This window comes from Panthera uncia, chromosome D1 (assembly GCF_023721935.1).
Source record: "Panthera uncia isolate 11264 chromosome D1, Puncia_PCG_1.0, whole genome shotgun sequence".
Taxonomy (NCBI): Eukaryota; Metazoa; Chordata; class Mammalia; order Carnivora; family Felidae; genus Panthera; species Panthera uncia.
This window is the reverse complement of record NC_064808.1, coordinates 101055872-101074144: the sequence shown is the minus strand read 5'-3', so window position 1 is coordinate 101074144 and position 18273 is coordinate 101055872.

The window sequence follows — 18273 nt, the reverse complement described above, 5'->3', positions numbered from 1 at the left end:
CAAATTTTCCTATTACACATAAAATCTTTTTTATTGAATTGTAATTGACATAATAGTTTCAGGTATATAACATAGTGATTTGATATGTTTAGACAATACAAAATGATCGCCTTGATACGTCTAGTTACCATCTGTCGCCATACAAAGCTGTTAGACTATTATTTACAATATTCCCTATGCTGAACATTATTTCCTGAGACTTATTTGTAGCTGAAATTTGTACGTCTTAATCTCTTTCACCTATTTTATCCATCCCACTTCCCCCCTTCCCTTTATCAAATACCAGTTTTTTCTATGTATCTGAGTCTATTTTGTTCATTTTATGTTTCAGATTCCACATATAAGTGAAACCATAGGGTATTTGCCTTTCTCTGAATTACTTCATTTACTGTAGTACCTTTTAAGTCTGTGTTGTTGAAAATGGCAAGATTTCTTTTTTTTTTTTTTATGGATGAGTAATACTGTGTGAGTGTGTGTATATAAATAACACATCTTGATCCAGGTATGGTTGGACACTTAAGTTGCTTCCATATTTGGCTATTGTCAACAATGCTTCAGGCACCTGGGTAGCTCAGTCATTAAGCATCTGACCTTTGGCTCAGGTCATAATCTCATGGTTCGCGAGCTAGAGCCCCACTTTGCTGTGAACCTGCTTCTGACTTCCTCCCTCCCTGCCCCCCTTCCTCTTGGAATTCAGGATTCTCTCTTTCTCTCTGCCCCTCTCTCACTTGTACCCTCTTTCTTTAAAACAAAACAGTGTTGCGATGAACATAGGGATACGTATATCTTTTTGAATTAGTGTTTTCATTTTCTTTGGGTAAATACCCAGAAGTGGAATTGCTGGATCGTATGGTAGTTCTAGTTACAATTTTTGAGGAGTCTCCATATGGTTTTCCACAGTGGCTGCACCTATTTATGTTTCCACCAGTAGTATATAGGGTTTTTCTTTTCTCCATCCACATCCTTGCTGATACTTGTTATTTCTAGTGTGTGTTGTTGTTTTTTTTTTTAAATAGCCATTCTGACAGGTATGAGGTGCTATCTCATTGTAGTTTTGATTTGAATTTCCTTGTTGATTAGTGATGTTGATTATCTTTTCATGTGACTGTTGACCATCTATATATCATCTTTGGAAAATTGTTTAGGTCCTCTGCCTATTTTTTAAACAGGGTTTTATTGTTATTGAGTTGTGGGCATTCTTTATATATTTTGGATATTAACCCCTTATCAGATAGATTGTTAGAGATACATTCTAAGTCTCTTCCCCCATTCACTGGGTTGCCTTTTCATTCTGTTGATAGTTTACTGTGAAAAAAGTTTTTTTAGTTTGATGTAGTCATATTTTATTTTTGCTATTGTTGCCCTTGCTTGAGGAGACATAGCCAAAAAACTACTGCTAAGACCTATGTCCTAGAGCTTACTGCCTATCTTCTCTTTTAGGACTTTTATGGTTTCAGGTCTTACCTTTAAGAATTTAATGCTTTTCAAGTTTGTTTTTGTAGATGGTGTACTTCTGCATGTATCTGTCTAATCTTGCCAACACCATTTACTGAAGAAATGGTCTTTGCCCCCTTTGTATGTTCTTACCTCTGTTATCATAGATTAGTTTACCATATAAATGTGGATTTATTGGGGCACTGGTTGGCTCTGTTGGTTGAGCATCTGACTTTGGTTCAGGCTGTGATCTCATGATTTGTGAGTTAGAGCCTCATATTGGGCTTGCTTCTGTCAGTGCAGAGCCCATTTTGGATCCTCTGTACCCCTCTCTCTCTGTCCCTCTCCTGCCCATGCTCTCTTTCTCAAAAATAAACTTTTTTTTGTTAAGTGTGGATTTGTTCCTGGACTTTCTATTCTGTTTTATTAATCTGTGTCTATTTTTGTGTTAGTAACATGACATGCTGCTTTGATTATTATAGCTTTGTAGTATATGTTGAAATCGAGGAGTGTGATGCCTCCAGCTTTGTTCTTAAGATTGCTTTGGCTACTTGGGATCTTTTGTGGTTCCATACAAATAGGATTATTCTACTTATGTGAAAAAAGACATTGGTATTTTAATGGGGATTACATTAAATCTGTATGTTGCTCTGGGCAGTAGGGACATTCTAACAATATTCTTCCAATCCATGAGCATAGAATGTCTTTCCATTTATTTGTGTCATCCTCAGTTTCTTTCATCAGTGTCTGGTTTTCAGAGTATAGGTCTTTCACTTCTAGGTTAAATTTATTACATATTTTATTGGTTTTGATGAAACTGTAAGTGGGATTATTTTCTTAATTTCTTTTTCTGATAGATCACTATTATATGCAACAGATTTCTCTATATTAATTTTGTATCCTGCAAGTTTACTGATCTCATTTCTTCTAATAGTTTTTTGATGGAGTCTTTAGGATTTTTTTTTTTTATAGATTTATTTTAGAGAGTGTGCATAAGTGGGTAAGGAGCAGAAGGAGAAGAGAACAGAAGATCCAAAAAGCAGGTTCCACGCTGATAGAGTTAGCCTGATGAGGGACTCAAACTCAGGAGCCATGAGAATATGACCTGAGCTAAAATTGGATGCTCAACCGACTGAGCCACCCAGTCACCCCTACGATTTTCTATGTGTAGTATCATGTCATCAAATAGTGACAGTTTTAGTTATTTCTTTCCAATTTAGATACGGTTTATTTTTCATGTCTGATTGTTCTGGCTAAGACTTCTAGTACAATGTTGAATAAAAAAGGCAAGAATGGACATCCTTGTTTTGTTCCTGATCTTAGGGAAAAGCTTTCAGCTTTTCACTGTTGAGTATGATATCATCTGTGGGCTTGTCCTATATGGCCTTTATTATGTTGAGGTACATTTCCTCTATACTGACTTTGTTGAGAGCTTTTTAAAAATCAAAGTGGATGTTGAATTTTGTCAAATGCTTTTTCTTCATCTGTTGAGGTGATCATACGACTTCTATGCTTTATTTTGTTAATATGTGTATGTTGATGTAGATGTTAAACTATCCTTGCATCCCTGGAGTAAATCCTACTTGGTCATGGTGTATACTCTTTTTAATGTAGTGTAGAATTTGGTTTGCTAAATTTTGTTAAGGATTTTTCCATGTATTTTCATCAGGGATATTGGCATGCAATAGTTATATATATATATATATATATATATATATATATATAACTTCTATATATATATAGAAGTTTTATATATATATATATATATATAACACTTCTATATATTCTATATATATTCTATATATAAATAGTTATATATATATATATATATATATATATATATGGCATGCAATAGTTGGCATGCATATTGGCATGCAATATATCTATCTATCTATCTATCTATGGGTGTTGTCTGTTTTCATTATCAGGTAATGCTAGCCTCATGAAATGAGTTTAGGAGTTAATTCCAAATTATTTTGGAATAATTTGAGGAGGGATAGGTATTAACTCTTCTTTAAATGTTTGGTAGAATTTGCCTGTGAAGCCATCTGAAGCTGGACTTAGGTTTGTTGGGACTGTTTTGATTATTGATTTTATTTTTTTATTTCATTACTAGTTATCTATTTCTTCATGATTCAGTCTTGGAATATAGTATGTTTATAGGAATCTGTTTCTTCTAGGTTGTCGAATTTGTTGAACAACTGCCTGGCTAGCTCAGTTGGTAGAGCATGAGACTCTTAATTTGTTGGTATATAACTGCTTATAGTATTCCCTTATAATCCTTTGCATTTCTTTGCTATTTCTAATTTTCCTCTTGCATTTCTGATTTTATTTATTTATCTTGCTTTCAGTTGGTTAAGGGTTTGTCAATTCTGTTTATGTTTTCAAAGAATCAGTTCTTAGTTTTCTTTCTTTTTTTTTTTTTTGCCTATAATTTATTTTGATTCTGATCTTTATTATTTTCTTCTTGAAACTTTGGGCTAGAAGGGCTTGGTTTGTTCTTCCTCTAGCTCCTTTTGGTATAAGGTTAGGTTTTTGAGATTTTTCTTGTTTCTTGAGGTAGGTCTGTATGGCTATGAACTTCCCTCTTAGGACTGTTTTTGCTGCATCCCAAAGATTTTGGAACATGTGTTTACATTTTCATTTATCTCAAAGTATTTTTTGATTTCCTCTTTGATTTCTTCATTGACCCATTGGTTCTTTAATAGCATGTTGTGTAGCCTTCAATTGTTTGTATTTTATTTTCCAGTTTTCTTGTAATAGATTTCTAGCTTAATACTATTATGGTTATAAAAAATACTGTATATGATTTAAATCTTAAATTTATTGATGCTGTTTTGTGACATAACATATGATCTATCCTGGAGAATGTACCATGTGTACTTCAAAAGAATGTGTATTCAGCTTTTGGATGGGATGTTCTGTGTACATCTATTAGGTCCATCTGCTCTAATGTGGTGTTTAAGGTCGATGTTTCCTTATTGATTTTCTGCTTGGATGATCGATCCATTAAGGTAAGTGGAGTGTTAAAGTTCCCTATTATGATTCTGTTGCTGTCTGTTTGTCCTTTTGTCTCTGTTAATATTTGCTTTATGTATTTAGGTGCCCTTATATTGAGTACATAAATACTTTAAAATATTATATCTTGTCTGTTTGACCCCTTTATCATTTGGTAATGCCTTTTTTTTTGTCTTTTGTGACAGTCTTTGTTTTACAATAGGTTTTGTATGATAAAAATATTGCTGCCTCAGCTTCTTTTCATTTCCATTTACATGGTTTATCTTTTTTAATCCCTTTGCTTACAGTCTGTATGTGTCTTCAGGTTTGAAGTCTCTTGTAAGCAGCATATAGAAGGTGTGTGTGTGTGTGTGTGTGTGTGTGTGTGTGTGTTATCCATTCAACCACACTCTTTTGATTGGAGCATTTAGTCCATTTACAATTAGAGCAATTATTGATAAGTATGTACTTATTTTATTAATTGTTTTATGGTGATTTTTGTAGTTCATTCTGTTCCTTTTCTTTCATTTTTCTCTTGTGGTTTGTTTTCCTTAGGGTTATGTTCCGATTTCTTTCTCTTCATCCTTTGTGTATTTCCTATAAATTCTTTCTTTTTGGTTACTGTGAGGTTCTCCTATAACATCTTCTGTATGTAACCCATCTTTTTAAAGGTGATAGTAAGTTATTTTAAATACTTTGCGGGGCGCCTGGGTGGCACAGTCGGTTAAGCGTCCGACTTCAGCCAGTTCACGATCTCGCGGTCCGTGAGTTCGAGCCCCGCATCAGGCTCTGGGCTGATAGCTCGGAGCCTGGAGCCTGTTTCCGATTCTGTGTCTCCCTCTCTCTCTGCCCCTCCCCCGTTCATGCTCTGTCTCTCTCTGTCCCAAAAATAAATAAAAAACGTTGAAAAAAAAAAAAAAAAAAAAAAATAAACACTTTGCAAAGTTTTATATCTTTATTCCCCCCACTTTATATTTTTGATGACATGTTTTACATCTTTTTATTTTATGTATACCTTAACTAATTATTGTTTTTAATTTTTACTATGTTTGCCTTTTACCCTTCATACTTTATAAGTAGTTGATCCTCTACCTTTATTTACCTTTTCCAGTGAGATTTCTACTTTTGTAGAAAAAAGTACAAGTGTGTTTTCTTATTATTAATTAGTCCTTTTATTTTTAGCTTAGAGAAGTCCTTTAATATTTCTGGTAAGGCTGGTTTAGTGGTGATGAACTTTTGTAGCTTTTGCTTATCTTGAAAACTTTTAATCTCTCTTTCAATTATGAACGATAACCTTCCCAGGTAGAGAATTAATTGGTTGGCAATTTTTCCCTTTCAGCATTTAATTTAAACATTTTTGGATTGTGAAAATAGCTTTGGAGCTTCTGGCCACTTATTTTCATTTACAGATGGGAAACGTCTGGTCCGGGAGGACTAATCAAATTCAATGTACACAGAAAGTCTTAGCATTAGGATTCAAATCTTCTTTGACTGGGAGACAGAAACCCTTGTGTTTTCTGTCATTCCACCTAAGTGGGGAGCCTCTGACTGGTGAGATACAGTATACGACTGCTTTCTGAAAATGAAAGTGAAAACCTTAGTTGGTTGAGCAATTTTTCTTCTCCTAAAATAGAAGTATACAAATCACTTGTGTTTACAGAATGATAAAACCCTCATTTCCAACTTGTTCAATAAGTTTTCTTGCCACCTGACTTCTTATGACTATTTTTGTTGATGTTTGGTGAAAACTTGCTCTCAACTTAGTCTTTGCCAGAGCTATTTCTTTGAATTTATCTGCCAGAGTCAGCATAGGAACCAGCCCTATGCAGTAGTTATAAGGCCTTGGTTTATACTGGACCATCAGTTTCTAGTGGGGCCAAGATCCTTCCAGATCAGCATTTGGACAACACATCTAGACAGATACTAACAAGGCCATCAAGGACCCACTCAATACTAAGAGGGCACTTACCATCTACCAAACATTATACTACCAAGTACATTTCAAATTGTATCTACTTGCAGTGAATATTTTTGGAATGTTTGTGGAGGCATAAACTATACATTATTAGAAGTAAATAAAAAACAGGAGATTTTTAAGATGTAGTTTTGCCAGTTGGTCAAGTCTTTCAGGCCTCATAAGGATCCATTAGTTCTGAAGGTCTCCTCAGTCTCTGGAGATGAGCAGTCCCTGTCTGAACGTCAGTAGCCTGAAAGAACAGGCTCACCATTACTTTTTGAGTTTTATGAGTGTCCATCCTCCTGCATGATGACTTTGAGACCTTGGTCAGGGACCTGTGCTTTTTTGTCAGTGTGCATGATTTTGATACTTTCTAAATAATTTGTGCATATACATAATACTGTCTTTTAAACACCTCCTCACTGCTAGGCACTTGCAACACACACATCTCATTTTTGCACACTCAAGAGCTATATTATCCCCCCTTTTTCGGATAAGGAAACTGAGGCATTAAGGTTAAACAGTTTGCTGATGTCACATGGTAAGTGGCAAGGCTAAATTAACCCCTGTTGGCTTAACTTCCTCCCTCCCTCCTTTCCTCCCTTCCTTCCTTCCATCCTTCAACCAAATTATCAACTATAAGAGCCCCAGGGGTGTTTGGTTGTTTGTTCTAGACACTTAGACCTCTGTAGTCATCAATAATTTCATCTCTCTTGGGATGTTCTGGTGAAAGTGGTTGCATGGTCTTGTCTCTCCTTATCTGCCTGTCCATGTTGGAGAGGTGGGGTTCAGAGTTTTGCTCTCTCTGGACAGGGACCCCCACAGCTCTGCTGTTAGGGCAGCTCTCCTGGGGGTGGATGTGTGTTTCTTTACTGTAGAAAACGTTGCAAGGTGACTGCAGCCAGCACAGGTGAGTGACCCCCACTAAGAACATGGTCCTGACTTCTTCCCCAGAGAATTAGGATTTGTAGGGAGAGGATGGTGGGTGAGGAGGAGGAGAGGATCATGCTATTTCCTGTGGAGCCCACCACTCTCTCTTGCTTCCTACTGTCTCAGCTGAATGACATTTGTGCCAGCTGCTCCCAAAGGGAGTCACTTTGGTGAAATGTCATCAGCTTCAGCAAGAATGATCGTTCTTCATCCTTCACTTCTCTCCCTACAGCCTCCCTTCCACCCCTCAAGTGACTTTTTTATTTGGAAAGGACACCACCTTGAAATTCAAGTGTGGGGCAGGGGAGGGGGAAAGTAATTACATTTTCTCTTCAGGTTTCCCTCTCGAAAAGCCTCCAAATCATCTCTGGCTGAAACACAGGGATTATTCCAGAGGGAAAATGTTATTAGTTGCAGCTTTGCCTTCTTCCCTCTCTGGGTTTCACCCACCACTTTTCTCCCATGCTAAGGGCAATGATGACAGTGTCATTGATTGCTCTGCTGCTTTGGGAGGGCTGAGGTCCTTCTTCCAGTCAGTGTCACACAAATAGTGAGTGGTGGGCTTACCTGGATTCATGGCGGGGCATGGGGTTCTCTGGCTCCAGAGCCACGCTTGTAATAGTGCTGCTGATTAATTGCAGTGACTATGCTTGCAGAACCAAAAATTGGGAGATACGGTCTGACAAATGATTTGCTTTCCTGACTTACTGTTTTTTCAGATTTTTAATACAAAAAGCCATTTGGGGTTACCAAAGTGAAATCCTATTTTGTTATATATTTAACAAAATCACCATTGGAAAGAATAATTATATATGACTGGAATTATCCCAGGGAACCCAACACACAGAGTTGCTATTTGGTTGCTATTTGGAGGAGCTAAGTGTCTTAATTTGGTCCAGGCTTAGCTTTAACTAGACTGTGTGATCTTGGTCAATTTACTACACCTCTCTGGGACTTATTTCCTTAGCTGACGAAGTGAGAGAGGCAGGTCAGATGTCGTCTCAGGACCTCTCTAGCACTGGTGTTCATTGACCTTGAAACTCTAGGTGGAGACTTCATTATTTGGACTGTCACCAGTATATAGATGAGATTCTAACTTTAGACATGATTTTGCCTCTCTCCTTTGGACAAATCTTGGCAATATCTCAGTACAGTCCTTTGCCAGTCCTGTACCCTGGGGAGCCTACTTTCTTTTTTGCCAGACTGAACCCTGGAAACTTATTTTTCTGATTTTTTCCTTTAAAATGACTTCTTGGACTTGCCTCCATGCTTGCTCCTTTTGTCTTCCTTCGTGCTTTTGTGTGTGGTGTCCTGCCACACACCCTGCTGCTGGACTCCCGCACAGTGTCCGCTCACCTGCCCTCTGGCATTCCCAGCCCCTCTCTTCCTCCCGCTGCTTTCTCAAGCCTCTCCCCGTCTCTTCCCCTCTCTCTGTCCTATTCAGTCTCTGTGCTGGCTCCTTCCTTTTCACGTAAAATACAGGCTCAGCTCTCCAAGTACTGAAAGGACAAATAAACAAGCATGGGCTCTGCCATCCCTTACACCAAGGGTAAAATTGTCTCTTCCCTTCCCATTGCTTCTTCTCCTGTCTGCCCCTACCCCATTTAAATTTCTCTGCCCTTTTCCATACTTTGGGATTTTCCCCTTAAAGATGAGCGGAGATAGCCTGTTCTTGAAATCCAATAGCTTTTTCTCCTTGCTTTCCTTGACCTTCCTGCAGTATCTGGCACTGTCACGTCTACCTTTTCTAAAACACCTCGTACTTGGCTTCACTCATCACTCTGCTGTCCAACACGGGAGATTCTAACTTTGACTCATTTTCTACTCTTTCTCAGAGATCACATCTAATCGGATGGTTTCCACTAAATCTCCTTGAGATTTGACACCAAATTTCTAACTGCCTCGGGTATTCCATTGCCACCTCATTCCACGTATTTATGATGGAATTTGCCGTTCTTGGCCCAAAGTCTGCTTCCCACCCAGACTTGCCATGGCTGCCCATTTTCTGTCATTCATTTAAGTGTGTTTGAAATCTAGTTAGTGTCCCTCATTCCTCTGTGTCCCATATCCATTCTTCATTCATCAGTCACTAAACTGCTCTATTTGTTCTTCATAAAGTCTCTCAAATGTGTAGCCTCCCTCTGTTCCCACTGCTGCTATGTCAACTGTGACACACAAATTATCCCTTAACTAGTCTTTAATTTCTTGATCCTCCAACCCATCCTGTGTTCCTCTATGCCACTAATCTTTCTAAAATATTACTTGGCACATTTCACTGTATTTTTCTGCTTCCTGCATTCCCAATCACTAAACAAACCTTCAGAGCATCCCAGAATAACACCCCAAACTCTCAGGTCAGTGTTCAAACACACCCCAAATTTGGCCCTAATCTCTTCCACTTCCCTCCCGTAGGTCCTCTTCTCGTTAGACAAAGGGCACAAGCTTTGTCTGCCTCTTTGTGTATCCAGAACTTGTACCTCCTTGATCCCATGTTCTTGGGCAAGTAAGTGGGTCTCCATGAGACTCCATTTCCTCACCTATGAAATGGTAATAATACCTTCTCTGATTTCCTTAGGGGATTGTGAAGATAAAATTTACTTATTCAATAAATATTTTTTGGAGAGGTACTTGGGATTTTTTAAATATTAATGCGCCAGGTTCTGGGAATCTGCAAAGATAAATAAATGGCAGCCCCTCTCCTGAGTTGCTTTGGTAATTAGGGAAACACGTACTTAAGAAACCCACAGCATCAGTTGAGAGGGATGAGCTGGAGTTTGCTGGGCTGGCGAATGCAATGTGAGCCCAACCTGGCCCTGGCCTTCCAACCTGAGACAAGCTCAGGGTTCCTCTGAGTCATTCCTCAGCAACATCTACCTGTCCTCCTCCTATTCCCTGAGGGCCCAGCTCTCCCTAATGTGAAAATGAATGATAATGGATGCTAATTCAATGTGTTACTTCTTCCTGGTGACATATTTACATTTTAATAGGAGTCATTCAAGGGAGGATATTTTAAGCCCTGTGGCAGATGGGTGGGGACATATTTTGAGTTAGAGAGGACTTGGGGGGCCTCCAGTCATGCTGAGTAGTCACCCACTGAATTCTACTCATGGGGTTGGCTCCACTTAAGAGTCCAGAGATGAGGATCCCTCCCCAGGCTATGCTGCCTCCCCATGTTATCCGAGTACTTTGGAGTGTGGGAGTCTCGGTACAGTGACGGATGAGACATCTGTTCCGTGATGGGCTATTACCAACAATTCATTATTGCAAAATGGACTTACCCTCATTAGCCCAGGAGCTCTGAGTTTAATGTGGCATTCTGCAATCTCCCAGATTCTGCTGCACACATTGAAGGCGTGCATCACATTTTATAGAGCCAGGAAACCTGAACTTCAGAAAACAATGGAGATTTAGCATGCCTCTTGAATTAGTTGACATATTTACTCTTCATGAATAAGCCTGTTTTGTAGCAAATACTGTAGCTTACAGCTTCATTATTAGAAATTAGCTTGCCCCACTGCTTCGCTCAAGGACGCAGTTCTCCTTGGGGAACAGTTTTGTCCTTATCATCCGGCTACTAGCAGTTAGGTGAATGGGTTTCTAAAGTTCTGGCCTGGGAATGTTTCTCTTGGGCCAGTTTTGGGGAAGGTTGCTGGGTCTGTGTCTCCAGCCAGCCCTTCATCTTGACTCACCTGTGAAATCTGCACATCGGCCATTTTGGGAAGGTTTCTTTGTTCCTTTGTAATACCTTCCAGCAAAACCATAGTCATAGAGTCACGTTGTTTTGGGGGAGTGAATTATCCAGAACCAGTAATCAGTTCAAATAATGTACAACAGACACGGTGTCTGTTTCCTAAACTTCTGATATTATGGGCTCTGCCCTCAGTGCATGAACTCCTTGCCTGGGCTTAGCTTATCCTCGGGAAATTACACAGCTACTTGTCACACTCCCACAAAATGACAGTTCTTCTACACTTCTTTTTCTTCAATAGCTCAGGGATCTCTAAGGTATCTTCTAAGCTAGAAATTTCTATGTTGCCATTTTTAAACTATCAGTCAAAAATTGGGGGATTCTTTAAAACCTATGTCCCAAATTCCAGATGTCCTCCTTCATTGGTGGGAGTGACAGTAGATGAGAACACTTTGGGACCAAATCATGGTCAATTTACTTTATTTTTTTTTTCCATAGGAGTTAAACTTGGTACTTCATTTTCCTCATTCTGATATATCTCACAGATACACAGTAGCCTGTCTTCCCGACTAAAAGCTACTTACTCACCCATCCATCCCTTTCACAAATAGTTATTGAACATTCATCATGTGCAAAGCGCTGTTAGGTGTTGGGGCCATGCTAGGCATGGGGTTCCCAAGAGACTGTTCAGCTCCAGCACAGACAGAATTCAATTAGATGCATGAAGTACCTGTGGAGTATTTGCAGTGGATCAGGCCCTGGGGTTATAGGAAACCCAGACACCCTGTGATAGATATGCACAGTGTCCCTGAAGGTCAAACTGAGATACATACTTTCATGTGTAGTGTCCTTCTTCCATACAACCCGCTGCTTTCCTGCTCAGCGATGGGGACTTCCACCAGGAGATGACTTTGCTATTAGGATTCTCTTCTTAGATCCTTGAACATTTCCCCTGTGAATTGTATGGAGATGTAGGGAGAATGTCCTTGTGTTTCAGCAGAACCTTCTTACCCATTGCCTTAGTAGCCTAAGCTTCTTTTTCACCACCACCTTCTGTTCATTTCTTCAACATCAACCTAGTCTTGATAGGAAGTCAAGGGTCCTGTCTACTTTCCCTTTACTCAGAAGAAGAGGCTGTGTGACTTGGGATAAGTTTTGATCCATCCATCAGTTTGAGGCCTTTTGGATTATTTTTACTTGACTATTACAAATAAGGCTGCTAGGAACATTTGTGCAGAAGCTTTTATGAGGACATAGGGTTTTATTTCTCTCAGGTATATATCTAGGCGTGGAAGTGTATACAGTAACTGTCTATCTTTTTGTGGAACTTTCAGACTGTTTTCCAAAGCAGCCATACCATTTCATGTTTCCACCAGCAATGTCTGAGAGCTCTACTTTTTCCACATCCTGGCCAACGCTTGTTGTAATTATCTTTTTTCTTATATCTACCCTAGTGTGTATGGAGTGGAATCTCATTGTGGTTCTACTTTGCATTTCCTTGATGACTAATGACATTGAGCATCTTTTTTTTTTTTTTAATATTTATTTATTTTTGAGAGAGAGACAAAGTGTGAGCTGGAGTGGGGGGCAGAGAGAGAGGGAAACACAGAATCAGAAACAGGCTCCAGGTTCTGAGCTGTCAGCACAGAACCTGATGCTGGGCTCAAACTCATGAACTGTGAGATCAGGGCTTGAGCCGAAGTCAGATGCTTAACCAACTGAGCCACCCAGGTGCCCCTACATTAGCATCTTTTATGTTAATACTGACCATTTGTATATCTTCTCTGAAAAAATGTCTGTTCAGACACTTTGCCCACTTTTATTTATTCATTTTTTTTTAAGTAGGCTTCACACCCCATGCAGAGCCCTGTGTGGGGCTTGAACTTGGAACCTTGAGATCAAGACCTGAGCTGAGATCAAGAGTCAGATGCTCAACCAAATGAGCCACCCACCCAGGTGCCCCTAGACCCTTTGCCCATGTTAAAATAGAGTTGTCTTTTTAATTATTGAGTTGTACTGAGTTTATGTATTTTAGATACAGGTTTCTTACCAGATCTGTGATTTGGTATATATTTCCTCCCATTCTATAGTTTGGATAAGTTTTTAAATTCCTCTGAGCTATAGTTTCCTCATTTCAAACTCGAGATAATATGGTATCTACACCTTAGGTTAGGATTAAGTGAAATAGTAGGTTGAAAGAGCTTAACACAGGCCTTGGAATACTAAACCCCAATACACTAGCTGTTTTGTTGTACTTTTTTTCATCCTCCAGACAAGAGCCTTTGTTACATAATCTTACTTTGTCCTGGAGGCCTGTGCCTAGTGATAGAAATGCCTCTGGAACCTTAGTTTCAGACAGAAGATTTCTGGCAAAGGGCAGCATAATAACAAGAACCAGGGTCATAGTGGCTGCCCTTTCTTGGGAATTTCCGATGTGCCAGCCCTGCTTCTGGTGCTGTGCAAGCCGGGGTGTGCTGATGGCTTCAGGAACAGCAGCTGTCCTTGAACCTGTCAGTTGCTGCCTGGGATGCAGCTGGGTCATCCTGGAATTCTGGAACCACAAGGGCTGTGGGTATTTTGTAGCCCCTGTGGAATCAGGCCTTTACATGAGAAAGTCAAAGGCCTGATGCTTGTCTGATGTGTTTTAAAATAGGGCCTGGGATGCCTAGGTGGCTCAGTGAGTTAAATGTCCAAGTTCGGCTCAGGTCATGATCTCATGGTTTGTGAATTCCAGCCCCTCATCAGGCTCTATGCTGACAGCCTAGAGCCTGGAGCCTGTTTCAGATTTTGTGTCTTGCTGTCTGTCTGCCCCTCCCCCACTCATGCTCTGTCTTTGTCTCTCTCTCAAAAATAACCTTAAAAAAAATAGAAGGCAGTTCACTTGAGAATTGCTGACTTCAGTTAATGCTGGGAACTTGAATCAAGGGAAAATCATGTTCCTGGTGAGAGTTTTGCCATCACCATTCGCTGGTAAACCATTGCTCAAAGTGGGCAAGATACTGGCTAGTGACCAGACGCAGTCTGAGAAAAAATTACCCTTTGCCATGGGTATGGTATTAGGGAGACAGTTGCATGCATGATTTCAAGGCAGGCGAATGTTAGATGTTTATTTCTAAGATGGTGTTGAACCAAAGCCAGGGCTGCATAGCAGCTTCCTAGCACTATTTCTCCCCATGGATCCCTTAACTACTGGTGTTGAAGTTCCTCACAAACCCTACAAAGTGGGACTGTCCTTCATCCTTGTCAGTCATTTTTTCCCTTCCTTCTAGATCTCTCTCAGCATTAAATACTTAGTTCCCATCTCTGTAAGCCACCACGCATGGTGCTGTGTAAAGGAGGGTGAAACGTGGTCTTTGCCTTTAAAAGTATCCTAACTTAGGAACCCCAGAAAGCAGAGCCTGAGGCCAAAGCCTGCTAACGTTTTATTGGTAAGAGAAAACCAAGAAAGTGGGAGCGAGAAAGAAAGGGAGGGGCACAGGCAGGGAAGGAGTAAGAGGAAACACCAGGGGCACATTGTCAGCCTGGCCCCTGTTTGATACAGGGCACCAGCAATCACTCAGTCTTGTGACCCCATTTTCAGAGAGACCATTTGAGCTACTGAATCTCAGGACATTTTTTCAAAGGGACGGGCACATAGAAGAGGTGATTTTCTTTCTCTTGTTGCCTTTTTACCCAAACTTGCCCTGAGGAGTTACCTGGCTTGCATGGCACAGTCCTTCTGGGGCAACTGTGGGAGCCAGATCACACCCCACGCTGTGGTACGGTGCTCACCTCAATCCGGAAGAGCTGGATGGGCACTGATTGGTAGAATCCACACAGAGTCAAAAGCTCTTGTGGGGCAAGTGAGCAAGGGCCTTGAGACAGGTGGGGCCAGCAGGGTGTGAGGGCCACGTGGGATATGTGGCTACAGTGCAGGCTGGCCCCACTCAGCTCTGCTAAAGCTCTCCCAGTATATCCAGTCCCACAGGAATATAAGTCTCCTTTTTTTTTTTTTTTTGGTGAGAACAAGATACTTTCTTTTTTTCCCTGAAGGAGAAAGACGAATTCTATTAGTCACAAATTCTCTATCAAGGCTGTAACCTGTCACTCTCTCTGAAAAAGAGGGTAAATGAAAAAATCTGTAGTGCCCATCTCTGCCACTGGTTTGAGGACCTAATTAATATTCATCACCCCCCCCCCATCATTACTCCTTCTAGATTTCTCTCCTCTTCAGCTAAAAGTTCTAGGTGGGTTGCCTAGTAGGCTTCTCCATGTTAACAGGTGTTACAAATCACTTGGATGTTAAAATGCAGAATCTGATTCAGAGGTCTGGGGAGGACCTGAGAGTCTGTTGGTCTGATGAGCTCTCTAGTCGCACTGACGCTGCTGGTCCCTGAGCACCTGGGATAGCAAAGACTAAGACTAAAGTTACCCTTACTTGCCCTGCTCTTGCCAGATCATGGTTGCTGCAATTGCCCCTTTATAATTTTTACTGGGGGTTTCAAGCACTGAAAAAAGCCCTAGTGAATCTCCTGCCTTATAGTGGTAATCTTCTCTGTGCCCATTGTCGGGCAGCCATTTAGTTCATCCCAGGAATCAGAATTACTAATCCCACCAGTACAGGAATGCCTATCTTGGCCTGTTGGTCCACGGGAATAGGGCTACTGCTTCTGGATGTTGGGGAACACTGTAAGACCAGTGAACCTCATGGTCATGCACCCACTGTGCATCTCATTTACTGGAGCCCCAAAAGCTAGCATGGTGATTGGGTGGTGGTTGAGTGGAGTCCATGAATGGCTAGTCACTGTAGTAACCGTGGGGGTGGATCAGTGGTAAAGGGCCCGAGACAGGTAAGGCAGAGAGGCTCTGAGGAGATGCCTGACAGGGAAGGCTCAAGCTCTGGTTTAGGAAGCAAGATAAAAACACCTACAAACACACCACAGAAGAGAAAGTGGACACTATGGGAGTTTGTATGTGGTTATGGTAGAGGAGATGACTGTGGCCTCATGTAGTTGGGGGGGGGGGTTCAGGAGCAAGTATGACTGGAACTGCTCTCAAGGTCACACAGACATGAGACTAGAGGAGAGGAAGAGGGAAAGTATTCCAGGTGTCAAGAACATTGTAAACAAGGACCCAGATGTGGGAGTGCAGGAGGTTCATTCAGGCGCCAGAACATAGACGAGTTTAAGCTGGTGTGTGTATTGTTGGGGAATTACATTAATAGGTGACCTTTTTTTGAGCGCGTACTGTATGCCAGGCACCATTCTAAACTCTTAGTTTATTACCTTATTTAATGCTTATAACTAGGCAGGCAAGGCCAGGCTGGAGCTAGATTTTGAGATACTTTGAATGACCAACCAAGGAGTTGGGCCTTTACCCTTGCCACACTCGCATTGGAATAGATGTGGGCCCCATGAGTGTAGGGCCAACTTCATGTTAACCTTTATATTCTTAATTTGACCTATAGGGCCTGGAACATGGGACGGTTTACATAATTTCACTGAATATTGAAAACATATCCTAAATAAAGCACTCATTACATTCAGGCACTATTTTAAGTACTTGACATGGAATTGATTATTTAATTGGCACACTATCCTGTGAGATAGGCAGTTTCCCATTTTACAGATGAAGAAGTTGAGGACAGAGATGTTATTGTTCAGTGTGTTACAACAAGAAAGGGCCAGAGCTAGGTTTAAACCCAGCAGTCTGACTTGAGAGTTCACACATGTAATTCCTATACTATATGGCCTCTCAAAAATCATTAAGGAGAAAGATTTGGAAACTGTATTGGAAATTAGGTGGTGGTGAAGGTTTCAAGAGGGGGTGAGTGGAAAGTCAGGTGAACTGTTTGAATGCAGAAGAGATTGTGCTTCATTGGGTCATACAGGGTCTCTGTCTGCCTCCTCCCAGAGAGAAGGCATATTCTCCAGGCTGCAATGTTAGCAGACATGCAACTCTGAATCAGTAGGTGGTTTGTGTGTATATGTTTTCTTTTCCCCCTACAGTGTATTTACACCCAAGATTGAGATAAACATCCATTTGCTTTAACACACGTGAAAATACCTTAGCAACTTCCTGCAGCTCTGGCCTGTTGCTAAGCAGTGACCTAGTGTTACCATGGCAACATCATCTGAGACTGCAGAGTGAGGCTGATACCAGTCTGTTGTTCCTGACATGGCTTTGGGAAACAGGGTTAGAGCATATTTGCTCTCAGGGGGCAGCCTTGCTCTGTTTGGCCCTATCAGAAAGCCCTGTTCCTGCCCCGGGGAAGCTGCCTGGGGAGAGGTGTTTACCACGGCCCTGCTGACAAGGCCTCTGGTCCTATCTGCGGTGCTTCACCTTGCTGCTGTCTCTACTGTAGAGCCATGTGGAGTGGGCTGGAGTTCAAGATGGATGCCTGAGAAGGTGGAAGGAGCAATGTCTCCACTCTCTTACAGGGAAAGGCCCATTTCAGTATGTCTGTCCAGCAGAGAGGAGCCCTGGAACATGTTGGATTGTGGCCTGGCAAGCAGGGGTATCGTTGGGGGTCCCAGCAGGAAACAGAATTCAACAAGTATGACTGGACCTGCTTAGAGGTTTGAGAAACTTCAGTGAAGGGGCCACTCACAGGTGTGGGCAGGACTAGGGGAACAGATAGGGGATCATGATGCACTGGAAATAACAGTGGGAAGTCATTTCCACTCTGAGTGCTGAAAGGACAAGAGGAGGAAATAGTGCTGTAGAAACAATTTTCCAGTTTTAAATCTGGAGCCATGGTAGAGGAGCCACCCAGGGGTAGTGGTAGACAGAGTAGTAGGGTGCAAATATTACGAGAGATGTAGCCCTGAGGAGGAAGGAAGAATGTGAAAGAAAGGCCTGGAGCTCCTCTCCTCCCCGTTGATCTCCTGCCAGGGCCTTCCATTACTCAGACTTAACTGGAAATTAAGTAGCAGGTCTTGCAGTTACTGAGGGTATCAGCCTCAGGGGCACAGAGGAAGAATGCATTTGGTGGGTGTGTATAAATGGTAAACGGAGGGGCCTGGGTGGGAGGTGGGACTGGGTTAGTATGACTGGGTTAACTCTAATGGAACCAGGCAGGCTGGGTTGATCAAAAACTCCAACTAGACTACCTGTGGGCTAGGATGTGACCCAGAGAGCCCAGCCTGCTGCAGACACCGGGAGGAAGCATGTTGAACAGGTGGACATGGCATCTGGGATGACAAGCAGTCAACTTTAGGAAGCCCAGCATACTGTCCTAAATGATCCCAACAGCACCCTCCCTGACCTATGGGCAAGCTGGGGGACT